Here is a 17,248-nt window from a genome sequence, read left to right on the forward strand (position 1 = left end):
AGGAGTAATGAGACTCCAAACAAGATTAAATTATACTTTTTTCCTTTCCATTCTCTTCTTCTTAATTAAGTGCTTTCCATGTTTTCCTTCCCAACAATCTTTGAGTCTTTTCAGGATTTTGACAGGGCTGATTATGTGGCATGAAGCAGATGCTCTGTTGCCAATTAAGATGTCCATTGACAATTATTGCTATTCTTCATAGCTCATTTCCCAGGGAGTAGTGAGAGAAATTGCACACTGGCTTCATGTTATTAATAGTACCGCTTGGTATGGAAATGAGACACTAATTTAACTAAAATGCTCAGTTTTTATTCTGGTTTGATTATCAAATGAACTATGACATTCTTGAAAACTTGTATTACAGTTATTAGTTTTACGATGAACCACATTCTTCGATATTTCACTTGACCTAATGTGATAATTTGTCCATGATTCTTTGTCCATGATGCATTTGACAAGCTGATGTTGCATTGTTTGCTTGTTTGTGTGTCACCGTAGCTCCAGCAGCAGAATACCATTACATCTGGTTGGTCATATGGTAAGCTGATTGAATTATTGCAAATTAACAGCTCAGTTTTACCACAGTTTATCTCCAAAACTCTGAAAAAAGCTGTTTGACTATTGAAGTAACTTTTTGTGCAAGGTTTAGGGTGAAATTTGTGCACTTTTCAGTAGGGTTTTCTCACACCAGATGACTGTGTAAAATCTATACAGCAATATTAAGACTGAATATTAAATGTATATTAAAAAGTCACATCCAAAAATTAAAGTTTGAATTCAAAATTTTTCAAAATCAATGAAGACTATAAATTCTACAAATATACTTGATATGATCTCTTGTAAAAACAAAAAAATCAGACACATTTTCTAAATTCAGCATTTAAAGCAAGCCAATTCCATATTATGCATTTGCTTCTACACTATTAGGACAGTGACAAATGTATTGCTGTATTGGCTCTGTGCTCCAGCACACAGGTTTTGAATCAAACAGACAGTAAAGTGCCAAATTACAGCCTCAATTTGAGGCTATTTACAGCCTCATTAAATAAACATTGTAGTAACTGTATCTGTCCTCTAATTATAACTGACTGAAATTTAAGGACAAATGAAATGCATCTTAAATCAAGACATCCTGCTGCAAATCATCTGCTGTTAATGAGTACACAAATTAGACAGCGGACAGTTAGCAATGCAGCAGTCTTCACCTCTTGCTTGTTTTGGAAGCCTTTACCTTCAGTGTGTTCTTCAGCACACAACCTGCAGTTTGGTTGAGGCAGGTGAGACACTAGGCCAGTAAAGAACATTTCACTTCTGGGCCATAAAAACCTATTGGTTGCCTTGTCTGTATAGTATCACTGTACGGTATGTGTTTGTTTGTAATGCTTGTAGTCCAGTACTGTTCCATTCATTATAAATGTGGCCACAGAGATGTTATTTTTATATAAATATTCTTCTTGTCCCATGGATAGTGGGTTGGAATCTTTAACAGCACTGTTTTGATCATCTGAAAGAATTTCAGTGTAAGTAAACATTATTATTACTTTTTGTATGTGTGCCATCCAAGAGTTATCCATTATGTATGTGCCTATTTCAAATATTTTAGATGTTACAATTAGATTTTGCATTTACATTACAGTACAAGTAATTATTCTTTGAAGAAAAATAAGATATGATAAAAATTGGATGCCGAATTTAAAAAAAGTAGCTTTAAAAATCCAGACTGCCTTTTTAAATATTTGCAGCTATAGTACTGTGGCAAAATGAGGATGTTAAACCAGAGTATGCACCGCTGTACAGTCAGCGTCTCACATTTGTAAACAACATGCCGTCTGTCATGTCGGAAGTGGGGATGATTGGGTGTGAGAGTTGAGGGAGAAATAAAAACATCATGACTTGATGACGAGGCGTCTCATTTCTCAAGCAGGGAGCTGATGATAACCTGTCGTTCTTCTGGTCCGCTTCACTTGCACACTAACTGGCTGCTGGGACCGGCTTCTTCCTGACAAGCTCCTGTCTTCTCTGCCCTTTCATCTCCTCGCTCCACAAAAGAGAGTTTAGAAGTCTTTTTATCTATGCCTGGGGGTACAGTTCCTTGTCTGCCAAGAGAGGAATTCAACCAATTAAGCCTGTGGTTCTATGCTTATGAACCATGCATCACAGGAAGGGCTCTAAATGTTTTTCAGTATTTCACTCTGCACAACTGGCAAACCTCTTTTGACTCATCCACTGCCTAAATAGTCACATTTAACACAGCTTGTTGTTTTACTGTATGTAAATGTGTGATATTTCTTTATTTTCTAATCGTCGTTAGAAGTATACATTTTCACATCATTATTTAATTTTTGAAGACAGTAAAAATCGAAAACTTTTCCTGCAAGCTGTAATAGGACATATTTCTGTCTTGCCTGACTTTGTTAATCAGGCTGACAGATGTATCTTTAAATACAAATTTTGGGACATCATAGTGGCCCAGCAGTCTGTGGTGCATGTAACAGGGGGTTATAAGGGGTTAAAAAAGGGAAAGCTTTCTAGGGCCCAGCCGCTGCAGGAGGTCCATGGAGGCCAGCAATAATCACGTTCATCCTAAATATAAGCGATAATAACTGAATTTTATTTTGAACCAAGATAATCATTATTACATATTAAAACAACAAAATAAACATTGTATTTGTTGTTGCTTGAGTGACATGTAGTCTGTTTTATCATGAAAATCCCTTTTACCAAAATGAGACAAGTCTTTAAAAAAAAAAAATCTGCACCCAACCAATGGATGTATAAAGAGACCCGGATACAGTGTTAGACATGGGACATTGCCCATTTCTATCAAAGTTGCTCAGTGGCGCATGGAGCCAAAAAAGCTCTATTTCCACAGCATAAAAACAGCCTGATCTTCCACATCGTGGGGTCCATAGAGCAGATGCACTTGAGACTTTCTGCAGCTGAACTTCTGCCCCCAAGTCTGAGTGGCTAACTTCTGGTTTAGTGCTAACCTGAATCTGTGTTACATAATCCAGTCATGCTTTCAAAATATTATCAGACCAAATGGATCAAATCATTACAGGTGTTTCTTTCACAATGTAAGTATATTGGGAGAAGTCTATCTCGCCGACATGGCATCATGTGATGGACCTGGACATCTTAACTCCAAGTCTGGCCATAATGTAAATTAAGTTTCAAAGTCCAGCACTGTTCCTGGGTGGTAGCTAAATGACCCAAGTAATTTACTGATCTAAAGATATGGGGATGTATAAAGAGAACTGGATACAACATGGGAGGCGTGGCCCTATTCGTCCCTATGAAAGCTGCTCAGTGAATGAAACAGAAAAAAAGTTTGATTTCTCTTTGTAAAAATGGCCCAGACCTTCTGCTCTTCTTCTGCATTGTTGGGCCTACAGAACAGTCGTACTAGAGACTTCGCCTGCCGAGCAGCTACTTCTGGTTTACTGCTCTGCTAACTTTAATCATGCAGCTCTTAAAACATTTTGAATGTTGTTGAACTGAATTAATCATATCTCAATAGTTAAAAGAATCATTTTGCGGAGGTTGTGACATTCAAAAGAAATATCCACTGATTTACAGACACAATGTAAGTCTATCGGAAAAACTCTTTTTGGGCCCCATGGCAGACGTTGTAATCAAACGTTTGGCCACTATGGCTTCAAAGCATGGTGCAGTTCCTGGAGGCTTGGGGCCCATATACTGGACCTTTTCAAGGGGCCAGCCATTTCTGTAGGTGGGCCTGTATTTAACCTCGCAACCCAATTTTAATCCTTGATTCTAACCATCTCTCTCATTTTGTATTTTGCTGTTACTCTCTACTAATAACTATCCAATAAAGGTCAAATGCCATTTAAAAAAACCTTGCTTTAAGTAAAATTTTAAAGCAGAAAATATTCCTCTTTGGGAAGGTGCTGAAATGCTCTGAACTCCCTCCAACCCACTCTCTCTCTTGTATTCACTCCTTGTATATTGCATTTGCAAAGCACATAGCCGTGCTCTGAAGAGATACCCAGCATGGATGCATTACTGAGAGACTGTCGGTGAGCAATTGCTGATCTCGGGGAGTGATAAAGAGAACCGTGCTGTCTGGAACCTGAAAAAAAGAGACTGGAGAGAGCCATGGAGCATATAGACCAGGAAGGTCACCAGCTGCCAAAGAAGGGCCAGACCATCTCCAGAATGCCCTCGGCTTCTCCTCTATTTACTGACACTTAGGACATTGGGACCTGCGGTGGAGGAGTGTGTCAGGAGAAAGTAAAAAGTATGTATAGAACAAAGAAAACTACAGCCTGACACAAATGAACACTTTCTCACTGGCCGCAAAAACAGAATCTACATAAGCACAAGACTGATTCAAAATCGCGACACAGTGATCTTGGCCTTTACACATGAACGCTGCAAGTGGATTGATTAGAAGATATGCAAACGCGATAATCCGCTGGACATCTTCACTATCGCTACCTTTGCATATGGTCATTTTAAGGACGCGCTTATCTCTGCCACCAGAATTTACCATGCCAATAGATTTACTTCCCCACAACCCTTGACAATCACTTCACAGTGCATTTGCATTTGTTTGGGGATTCACGCCAAAAAGTCACATTCACTAAAATGAGAGTTGGTTTGTTGAACTCATACAAACCTTTACAACTTTTTGTCAGATGCACCCAGTGTGTTTCAAAAATTATTATTTCACATTCAGTCCTCTCTCATCTATTTTTTTTTGTGATTTGACAGACAATTTGATCTGGTTTTGGATCTCCTTCCTTGTTCTAGCAACCAGATTTTCAGCAGTGTTTAGTCACTTATTTATCTGCAGGCTTCCCCCAATCACATTTCTAGGCAGGTGCATGGCTGCCCTCCACAAATTACGTCCGGGATAATTTCATATTGATTAATGCAGATGCGTTCCTCTTGGCTCTCATACCCTACCTGCAGTCTATTTGGTATAAATTACTGAAGCCATTTTGCTGCACAAAGCCAGCCCTCTCCAATAAGGTGCTGGCTCATGTGTCGACTGGGGCCCCCAAACTACCCCTCTGCCTGCAGGAACCACTAAAGCTTTTAATTGCCTTCTGTGCAAATGGTCCTTATGCACTTGATAAAGTATCTAGAAAGTCAGGCACGGGTTGGTAGAGGCTTAGGGGAGTCTGTGCACTTGCAGTATGTGTGAACGAGATAGAAAGTGTGTGTGAGAGATAGGGAGGGAGAGAAAGAGAGAGCGATACGAGTGTATAGATAGTGAGACTTAGTGGCGGCTGGTTGGTGTATCCTATCCATGATATTACAACCTTTATGAGTATGGTGTTAAAGTTACCCTTTATGAGTGCAGTCACCACTCAGCAAAATACTTGAATAGCCCAGCTAGTGGCCCACGGGATTATTTCCTTCTGTGTACATTCGCTACAGTAGAGTGGCTGATAACCCTGGGTAAAGCGATAAACAATCAAAGTGCGGCTTCAGTGGAAATGATTGCATTCTGTACCTTGCCCCAGAGATGGGGGCCATTATTAACGTGGGTCCTGTCCTGACAATGCTATTTTCTGGAAGGTAATTGCAGATTCAGATCTCTGAGAGGGCCTGACTGAGAGTAAATGCCACCTCTTTAATTATGGTCTCCTCCACGTCTCCTCTATTGAGCCGCGGAGATGTCTATCGCTCCACGGGATCCTGGGGAAAATGACTCTAATGGGAAATGACCAGTGTCTGGGAAGCCGGCTCAGATTAGAAGCGACGTTTCTAATTGATGGCTAAAGAAATCCCTGGCCGGATGACTGGGAAAAGTCACTTTGGAGCAAATGTAATTGGAGTGATTGGAGTTCTAACAAGAAACAGTGGATAATCTCTTCTGATTTAAGCTTGTGCTAACACAGACAACAAGCTCAACAAGCCGCAGCACAGCATGGACTATTGTAGAAATTCACAAAAGTGGGAGTTTGACATTGCTATGCTATACTGTACGGGGTCAAGGGGACATACAAGATTTGCGTTGTGTTGTACTCTATTTCAAGGTGACATGCCATATCAGAGCTGGTGATGGTTGGGACCAGCCCAGCAATCCTGTCTACTAGAAATTACATTTGTATATTACTAAATTGCTTTCAAAATCTCATTGTATCAACGACATAATTACTGACTACAGTTAAGCACATTAATAATAAGAAGATAATGCTGTAGCCCCTATAAGTGTGTATTACAATATTTTGGCAAATTAAATATGTTGTCAGTAAACATTTTTTGTTTTATGTTCAGTATCAACATTTTTGCGACTTGCAAAACATTAATGGTACGTTAATGTGCAACATTTCCTCATTATGTTGTTAGAAACAGAAACATACGTCTCCCTCAAAAATGTATTTGCTGTTTCCACACTGTTGTATATAAATATAATTTGTAGGAGACAGGGCTGATCCGACGGCAGTAGAAATCAAACAGTATACATCTTCCAGCTTTAGCGTTTAAGGAGTCTTAAACAACCCAGTCACCGAAAAAAAAATGTTGGTGCGGTAAGTTTCTGCAAACCACTGATATGTAACATTTACTTGTCATCTGAAGCAAATATGCTATTTACATTTCAACAACATTGTGGTTTATTAGTATTATGAGCCTGTGGCCATTTAGGTGGCTGGTGGTGATAATTTGTATGAGGATAGTGTACTGAGCTGCAATAAAAACATTTGACGGCTTCACCTGTGTTTCTCTGCTTAGCATTGATGTAAAACAGTTATGGAAGGAAAAACACATTATAAAGGCAAAGATGCCGATCTCTCTTCAATCACAGTAGATCATAATGACAAGACATAACATCTAACAATCACGTGGTTGTTCTTGACTGTTATTTTATGTTTATTTCATTTATTTAATCCTGATTAATATCTTATTTTGTGGGCTAACATGCAATGTATTTGTAATGCAGCTCTTGTAGTTTAATTTGAACATGGCAGGCTGACACCATGCCAAAGTGTTTGTAAATTATTATAAGGTTCAACTATAAAGGTTTTTACAATTACTGGATGTAATATTAAGGACAATTACTTTACAAGTAGAAATACAAATTGTTCATAGAATTGGACAATTCTAATTTAAAATACTAAAGAAAAATAAGAATCTTGCAATATTGTGTATTTATCATAAAGTAAAAATCAATGGCAACAGTACTGACGAACTAATGTTATTTTAGAAAACAATAAAAATATCTTATTGTATTTCATGGCTTTGATTTCTAAATGACAATGTTGACACTCATGTATTATTTCAAACTGAATTTTTATTTCCATATTTATTATTCTCTTGTATTGAACATGCATTTATATCTGCAGTTCACACCTTGTGTATCGACTGTGTCACTAGACCTTTAAGACTGTCGGCAGCCTGCTGTTTTGTGGATGTTCACCAGCTCTTGAATCCATCACTGCTTTCTGTCAGTGGTAACAAATTTGCTGCTCTTTTCTGACTGTCCGGTCATTAGTTGACATTCTGGTACAGGGCAACAGGATCTCTGAGGTTCTCCAACTGCTGCGAAATGTTGAAATGACAAAATAATAACAACATCTGTCTTGTGTCCAGCAGTATTGACATAACATTACAGGTACCAAATTGTTTGTGTTGTGAAGTGTGTCTCGAAGATACCTCAAGCTTATGATTCTAAAGCTCCAGACTGTGTCAGGGCTTCCAAGAGCTGATGGCTGATGGTTGACTGGCAGACAAATATGTAATGGGGTAACTGGATTCGACAGTGGATGTTATGCAGACAGCAGCGTGTTTGCTTGCATTTTATTATATACAAGAGAAAGACAGAGAGCGTGCATAGATTTGTAATTCAGTAAGGTGCCTTTAAGGTCAATATTTGCTGTGATATTTAAGATAAGACAAAATAAAACTTTATTTATCCCAAGGGAAATTGCTGTGCAGCGGTGTGGAACAGTGCAAATACATGGAGTGAAAGCAGGAAAAAACAAGATAGTGATGAGCCGCAAATCCAAAGTATATGCAATATACGACAATACCAAAATCTGGTTAATGAGTATGGATCACAACCAAAACACCAAAAAAAAAAAAAACAATGAAAATGGACTGGCTTAGAAGCAACCTTTGCAATAATTTCATGTAAAAATACACCTTATTAAATTGTGAGACTGCAGCAGAAGAGTTTATACTGATTAAATTCCAACTCATGGATCTAACATTACCTTAGTGACTTAGCTGCAGCTGATAAAATCTTAAAGTTATCGTTTAATTAATTCTCTTACAATAAACTCATTCAGGCTGTTCGTATGTGCTGTTTGTACATTTTCCTACAAAAAGTAATGCACCGAAATTCGTACATATCCTACGGAATGATGAGCCAGTAATTTGCACATAACCCACATATTTTGTAAGGCTCTGATCACACGATCAATTTGCTGACAGGATTTAAGTAGGGAGCGGTCCCAAGTGGTCCGGTTAAGAGGCAGGTTGGGTCGGTAGATGGATCACAAAACACAGTTCTTTCCCCATGAGACCTTTGTTCGGAACCATGTGAACTGTGAGGGAACTTTGAGTCATTTTAAGGTCCATCCTCACCATGTTTCTTTTTCACAATAACTCTGTTTGCCTAAACTTAATCTCTGTAACTTTACATTAATTGTGTAACTTTATGTTGAGGACATAGTGTTATTTGTGGGGTGCTAAGTCGTTGCATATCATACAAACTGTTGAGTGTTCTTTTTTGTAGGATATCATACGAACTGGTGTATGAGGATACGTTGAATTAATGGTCGCCACCTGCTAGAAATGAGAAGCCTGCTTTTGCCTATTTCAAGCTTAGCAAACACTTAGTGAAGGTCAATGATCATAATACAAAAGCAGGAAAAAACACGAATGCTACACATAATACTCTATCCAAATATGCTACTGAATAACCAGACCTCTTTAGGTATAAAAAAAATATCGCTGTTCAGTTGCCCTGGTGATAACCCATGGACATATGGGTTGCAAGTAGACATTACTTTGTTTTAACGGGTGACAAGCAAAAAACATTTCACAGGCCTTAGTCCAGAAAACAGTTTGACTCAGCAACATACTTTATTGCCGTTCCTCTGGCGTAGAGCACCTGGATTGGCAAACATGAGTTTGCTGTTTGCAATTTACCGACATCACCAGGATTTCTGAAATCCAAGGTAGAACATTTTGAAAGTTACCCCTCACTACCATTTGCGGATGTGAATGTGCAAAGTTGCTGAGTGCTCTAGTCGATGGAAGCTGCCCCTCAGTGCAGAAGCTTCATTCACTCCCAAAACTGAAATACATGAACTCTCCCTCTCATATATATATATTTTGAAATTATTCTCATTTCTACCTGCTCTCAAAGGTCGACATTCACGTCTTATTCAATGAGTATTTACTGACCTTGTCACCTACTTTGTATTGTGCCTGGACAAATGAATTAAGATTCAAGGGCCTCAGTAATGGAAAAGTGTTTTAATTTCCCCCTGACATTAAGGTGTTGTGCCTCATAGGCATTTGGTGGCACATTACTCGGCGCCTGCTCTCTGGCTGTGCCATTGCCCCTCATGTTCCACTTAAACACTTCAATCACGGCAAAAGATCAAAGGAGCTGTTAAACTAATCAAGTGGAGACACAAGAGATGAAACTCCCCCTGTATTCAGTGTTTTTCCTATTAGCGCTCCCTCTCTTTCTCTGTCTCTCTCTCCCTCTTGCTCTCCTCCTATAACCCTATTAATGGACACTGTAAATTCAAGTAGGAGGTTTGCTGGCTCAATTGTCTGCAACATATATAGAGCAAACAATGATCCTAAACAAATGGGCGTGTATTCGCTATGAGCTGCATTATTGAACAAGGAGCGAGAATCATCCTGGGAGTGTTCTACCTCTGCAGTGCTTAACGATAGGGAACAACAATTTCACCATCATCCTCTGCACTAGACTCACAGCACCGTGTAGTACCTGTATGGTATTATATAGCATGTACTTAAAGCTATTATTGGTGGCAGTGCCATTAAAACAGGATGTGTTTAGTTCTGCAACAGCTAGTAGTTGCATATGCAGTTGCATTGGATTAAAAGAATGTATGCACTTTCTGGTATTATTAAATTCTAATGACATAAATAAAGCCATAGGCAGTAATGGGCAAAATGAAATGAACATATCTGACAGTAATATATTCATAGAATTCTGATCTATATCTCCTGGCAGACAGCAAGCTTAAGAAGTAGCATGGTGAAATATTTCCCCTGTAAAATAACCTACTGTAAAAAGACAAGACCCAAACTGAATTTGAAGCTGTGCGGTTTCATAATAAAACACTTTGAGGTTGAAGGACAGTCTATAGCGGTCCTTAAGAGTCCATACTCCAGCTTAATAACACCCCGGCACAGACCCTCTGCCACTTCTCACTAGCTCTCAAAAGGCTGCCATATTGGATAATAACTTGTTATCAAGCAGCTGAGAAAGGGGTTTGGTTTTGGAGAGAAGGGTCAGGGGGTGAGCTCCCTTTTATTTTCTCCTCGATGAAAACAATCTCAGAGATCTAACACGTCTCATTTTGCTGTTAATTCAAAAAAAGAGTTTAATAGAGGTTTAAAAAGGCAGCACATCTGAAAACAATGGATAAACAAATAACACATGCAACTATTTGCAACAGTATTGCAAGCATAATTCAAAGTAGTTTCAGGTTCAGTAAATCAAAAACTGCTGAGTGTTATGCCACATTTAATAAAGCAGGAGAAATGGTTTATATGTCTTTGTTCTTGTGCACAGGAGCACATGATGGCATCTTTGAACATTACGCCCTTTTTGAGAGCTTCATCAAACCCTATATACTGATATATTGTGCCACTGTTACAATTCATTTCTGTCTAATGCAGAAATGTAATGTACCGCAAAAAGGGGTTAATTTGACAGGTCTTTACATTTCAATCACTAATTAAGTGGTTTCATTTAGGAGCCTAAATAAAGCAAACAATCAGCGAATATATGCCATGGCAGAAATAAACATCTGCAGCAGAACTGAAATGAAGCAATTAATGGTGAAAGACAGAAACTCATTAGTTTAATGGGGAAATTACAAAATAGAGTAGTGCCTAGGGTGTTTTTTATGCCATTGTCCATTTGTTTGTTTTTACCGATGATAAATGTGGCAGCATTAATAATACGACCATATTTCTTCTTTGTATTTTTAGCAAGTTCCTTAACTCTGCAATCATAATTGCAACATTTGTTCTATTATTGAATGGTGTCTGGATGAGATTAATTCAGACATGAAACATTTTAAACAATTAACAAAATATTGCGTCTCTAGCTTTTAGGAAAGGGCTTTAAGGATACTGTCCTCCATCCTAAGATAGAGAAGAGTGAGAACAACAATTAAAAGCGAAAAAGTACGGAGGGAGAAGTTTGGATCTGATTACAGAGGAGGGAAAGTAGTTCCTGACAAGGCACATAAACTCTTTGGAGCCCTGCTTGTAGTCTCCTTCTACCAGTCCTTTCACAAGGAAGTTAATGATGCTGGCAAGAAGATGAATCACCTCAGACAGCACACAGAGCAGCTCTGACAAGTGAGCACCGGCAAGTCTGACACCTGCAAGTACCAGAAGAAAGACTAATAGTCATGTCAGCTGCTACCTGTAGGAGTTGAGCTATGTCTGTCTGCACTGAAAGAAACTGTCCCTCTGATTGTAGGTGAAAAGCAGCCTGAGGGATATGGCTGGCTGGACTTTAACAAAACATAAAGTCATGTAGGCCAATGAGACGAAATGTTAGGTGACTTTTATAACAGATTTTCAAACTTGTCTTAGGGAAAGTATTTGCATTGTGTATGCTCCAAGAGGCATGTTTGCTTATTGTTTTTTGCAAAGATTTTATTACTTTTGAGCTTATAACACAAAGTTGGCCAGAAATAAAGTTGAGCAGCGTAACTCCTTCAGCTGAGACCCTGCTCTGTAGTTGCATTCTATTCACACTACTGAAACTTTGCTTACACTGATCTTTCTACTTTGTTACAAAAAAAATCCAAAAGTAACTCCTAATTCGCAGTGAGCAAAGTTTTGGACAGAGAAAGCTTGAGTCTAAAAAAGCAAACTATGCTTTGTGCATCTTTTAGCATAATGAATGACAGATCAGTCAACATGAGTGTGCTGTAGTTCATCTTCTTCATCTCCACTGTCCCTCTGCACAGCCCACTTACATACCTAACCATACAGCAATTTCTAGAGAAGATTCAGTGTACTGAATACAGAGCTTTCCTTCTTCGTATGCCAAGTATGTCAGGCTGGCTATTATAGGAATGTACATAATCTGATGCAGAAGAGAGCTACAGTATTTCCATTTTATGCAAGGACACAGGTCTTGTTTCAGCATTGTGGGGGTATTAAACACTTAATTCCCTGCATTCTGGTGAATTTTTATGCACAAATTTGGGCCTTTTCTGCATCAATTTACGATGTAAATATCTTTAATTCTGACAAAATAAAAGTCCTCTGCTACTTTCATGTCTTTACTGGGGGGGACAAATGCACATATTACAATTATTAAGGCGGGATGTGCCCCATGTGTCTCTCGTGGAAGCTACACCTATGATTTCATGTAGTTACGCAGGTATAAAGATGGCATCTTGGATTTTAATGTTTTAGTCAGTGTAAGAATCGTACACATTCAGTTACTCAAAATAACATAATAAGCAATGTTCTCAAATGATGTGGAAAAAGTGTTTTTCTAACTTTACTGAAAAAATTAATTTAAGGGGAAAACCTGTGTTAAAGAGACTATTAAAGCTATATTACAGGCTTGTAGATACTGAAGTCCTCATATTACAAATAGTTGTCATTGTCCATTAGGAGTGCATTTATTTATTTTTGCCAGTACAGGAAAAACAGGTACACAGCATCTCACATCAACAGTATATAAAAGCTATTTTGGAAATATATTCTGTTGGATTTCTGGCTGGCTAATGAATGTAAGTCCAAATTTTTACATTCTCTTTAGCTCCATTTTGATCTCCGAAAGCAATATCTGGATGTGTGGCTGCTAGATGTTGCACAATGTTCAACCAGACACTTTGTATGTTTATTTGTCATTTGGTGCTGGGCAGGTTGTGTGTCCAGTGGGTTTATAAGAGGGTGTTTTCTGAAACAGTAGCCCATGGGGAGTCAATTAGAGCTTTTAAGAATCAGTCACGCAGAAAGAGAGCAGGCTGTAAAACCAAAACAATTAACTGAAAGAGGCTAAAATGCTCCAGAGCTGCAGTGTTGCATTGGTCGTGATTCTGGTATCACTGGCTCCTGTCACGACATCGAATCATGTCATGAAGTTACTGTTTATATTTAGATATTAATTAAAAAATTCAAATCACTTGATGGTGTTGTTGTTGTTGATAATCCTGCTACAGTCACACCGTGCAACTTGCAAACACTTAAGGCTAAAAAGCAAAATGTGACAATTCCAGCAACAGCTCAGAAAAAAAACAATGTGATAAATCATTTGAATAAGTTGTTTACCCCATTTGTTGCACCGTGAAATTACACATTTTGTTGTAATGTTCGGAACTCCTCAATACTCTCCGCCTTGCATTATTCTCTGTTAGTGCACCCCCCCACGACCCTCAAGAGGATGAAGCGGTTAGAAGATGGATGAATGAATGAAATTCGTATATTATACTTCATAGTATTGAAAACAGGGCTGCCAACTCTCACGCATTGGCCTTGAGACACACACATTTGATTGGCTTCACACGCTCTCATGCCACACCCCCGAATTCTCACGCTGAAGTGTCCGTCTGAGCCGGCTGTCGGCGTCCGCTCAATATGGTACACAAAGGGTTAACAATCGTTGGCGTCTACCATACGTCCCGCCTCTAACTTCGTATTGCTCATCGATTGGCTCTACCGTGATTTTGGTAACGTGTGATTGGTCCTCTCCATCGCCGCTCTCTCCACTGACTTTGTGGGTGCGTGTCACCGTACAGTTCACGGCAGTTCGTGAGGGAACGACACATACACGCGTGTCACCGTCACCGGAGCGCCGAGTGTGAACGGTGAGTCGGTTGGTTCAGTAAATAAGCTAAACAAACACCTGTTGATGTTAGGCTAACTGAATGGCGTTCCTTCGCAACTCTTTGCTAGATAATGAGATGCTAATGAGCTAATACTAGCTGAGCTAAGTTTGACAACTATTAGATCAATATTATATGCCAGAAAACATGAAATTCTACTTCACATGTTCCATCAGCAATCATAGATGTCATGTAGTGATGACACAGTTCACATTAATGTTTGTAGTAAGATGACATGGTATAAACAGTCTGAATAAATAAAGTGTAAACACTATAAATAATAGCTCCTTCAGTGACAGTCTTCAGCATCCATGGTGTGTGAAGGAGAGACTTAGGAGAATAGAGATCCACTGCTCCCAGTAAAAACACCCAGTAAGAACACTGAGTCATATTCATGTAATAGATATGGGTGGAAGTGCAACGTTTTGGAGCATTTACATTTTTGTTGATTTATTTTATTTACATTTAACATGATGAAGCTGACTAACTTGTGTTGACATTATGGCTGTTCTTTAGCCTGTATACATTCAGATGTTGTTTAATGAATTACACAATTGTAAAACATACAGTATGTTTTCCTCAGGAAAGAGAGACAGGAGGAGATAGAGGTGACAGACAGGAGGAGATAAAGGGGGGTGTGAGCCAATTCCCCATACTATACAATACTCAGGGCTGCCAACTTTTCAAAAAACCTTGGAGTGAGATTTGGTGGGGCCAACCGAAATTTTGCCACATACACTGCAATTTTTTGTATGGCCCATTCAGCGTCATTATTGAAGACAGGGTTCCATCTAGAGCCAGGTCGTTCCTAGTTTTAGTCTCTCTCTCTGCATCTGCATTGGAGTGGGGTAACATCAGGACCAGCTTTGCAATGGTGGCAAGCCTCATGAACAGACTTAACCCTGTCACCTATGAAGAATGAACCAAGAACAATCTCACATTCCTTTGAAAGATGAGTAAAGGCTGATATTTAATTTTGTCTAAAACACAATGTACGCACCTACTGTATATGATGCTTTATATATACATAATTTGTATATACTACTATAAATACAGTAATTAATATACAATTATAACGCAGCATAGAGGAATGCTTTTGTATAGATAAAACAGACAAAATTAATTAGGCATCAACCTACAGTATACTTTTACAGCTGCATTGAAACCTCAAAATAATATGTACAAAGCTCTCGAAATGCCTTAAATGATCTCACAACACACAAAAAAAACCAAATATGCAAACGTTACTTAAAGTTTAGGAGCACAAACACTTAATATACATAACTGAAAAGAGCGGGAGAAATCGATCTTCTTCTTGTTCTTCTCCTTCTTCTTCGTGCAATCCCTGTGTCATTTGGGCCACAGTGCCACCAACATCCAGTGTAGCAGTCGGGAGGTGTATTGCGCATTGAAACAGGGACGTTTTTTGTTTTGGCTCCAAGGGCGTAGGTTTGATTTTCACATTGGTAGGGACATAAAAGTGCTCCATGGCGGCGACCTGTACATTGATGATTTTTTAATGCAATTTCACGTCATGTGAAACTGATCACTGCTTTATAATGCATATTTAGATATCTACACTAAATACAAGAATGTCTTGGTTAATGTATTCTCTAATGTTATTAGTTATATACACTGATAACTTCACCACATCTGTCCGTATGTGCTTCCCAGGGTAAACTATAACAATAACAGTATACTCTGAAGGGGCTTAACTTCAGTACCAGCCTGCGGTCTGCAGTTGGGTTGATAATAGTGATCCGAATTGATATTGATATTGTGTAAAAACATATATTATGCATGAATCAATATTTTTACTTACCCCTAGTCACAATGCTGAATCTCACTATCAACATATATCCTTCATGCTTCAATCTCACCTGTGAGGCTCCTGTCTCTCCTCTATCTCCTCCTGTCTCTCTTCCATTTCCTTCTGTCTCTCTTCCTGCCTCTCCTCCTCCATCTCCTCCAGCCTCTCTACTACTTGTCATCTGACAAAAATACTGATGCAAGACATGTGAACAGTGGGACAATTTGAGATGCAACAGTCATAGATTTTGATTGTTGTAGCCTGAGGAAAACATACTGTATGTTTTACAATTGTGTAATTCATTAAACAACATCTGAATGTATACAGGCTAAAGAACAACCATAATGTCAACACAAGTTAGTCAGCTTCATCATGTTAAACGTAAATAAAATAAATCAACAAAAATGTAAATGCTCCAAAATGTTGCACTTCCACCCATATCTATTACATGAATATGACTCAGTGTTCTTACTGGGTGTTTTTACTGGGAGCAGTGGATCTCTATTCTCCTAAATCTCTCCTTCACACACCATGGATGCTGAAGACTGTCACTGAAGGAGCTATTATTTATAGTGTTTACACTTTATTTATTCAGACTGTTTATACCATGTCATCTTACTACAAACATTAATGTGAACTGTGTCATCACTACATGACATCTATGATTGCTGATGGAACATGTGAAGTAGAATTTCATGTTCTCTGGCATATGATATTGATCTAATAGTTGCCAAACTTAGCTCAGCTAGTATTAGCTCATTAGCATCTCATTATCTAGCAAAGAGTTGCGAAGGAACGCCATTCAGTTAGCCTAACATCAACAGGTGTTTGTTTAGCTTATTTACTGAACCAACCGACTCACCGTTCACACTCGGCGCTCCGGTGACGGTGACGCGCGTGTATGTGTCGTTCCCTCACGAACTGCCGTGAACTGTACGGTGACACGCACCCACAAAGTCAGTGGAGAGAGCGGCGATGGAGAGGACCAATCACACATTACCAAAATAACGGTAGAGCCAATCGATGAGCAATACGAAGTTAGAGGCGGGACGTATGGTAGACGCCAACGATTGTTAACCCTTTGTGTACCATATTGAGCGGACGTCGACAGCTGGCTCAGACGGACACTTCAGCGTGAGAATTCGGGGGTGTGGCATGAGAGCGTGTGAAGCCAATCAAATGTGTGTGTCTCAAGGCCAATGCGTGAGAGTTGGCAGCCCTGCTATTGCTGCTCTTGGACACTATTCAACCTAAATGTGTGATATTCAGAGTTCATTCAACTTAAAGGGGCAAAAAGCGAAATCGTTTCACCGCTAGGTTTGCTGTTGTGCACTGCCTGTAGACCAAAACAAAGTGTGTCGTGAGCCACACCTCCCTCTACTTCTGCTCT

The sequence above is a fragment of the Epinephelus fuscoguttatus genome, linkage group LG13, assembly GCF_011397635.1.
Source record: "Epinephelus fuscoguttatus linkage group LG13, E.fuscoguttatus.final_Chr_v1".
Lineage (NCBI taxonomy): Eukaryota > Metazoa > Chordata > Actinopteri > Perciformes > Serranidae > Epinephelus > Epinephelus fuscoguttatus.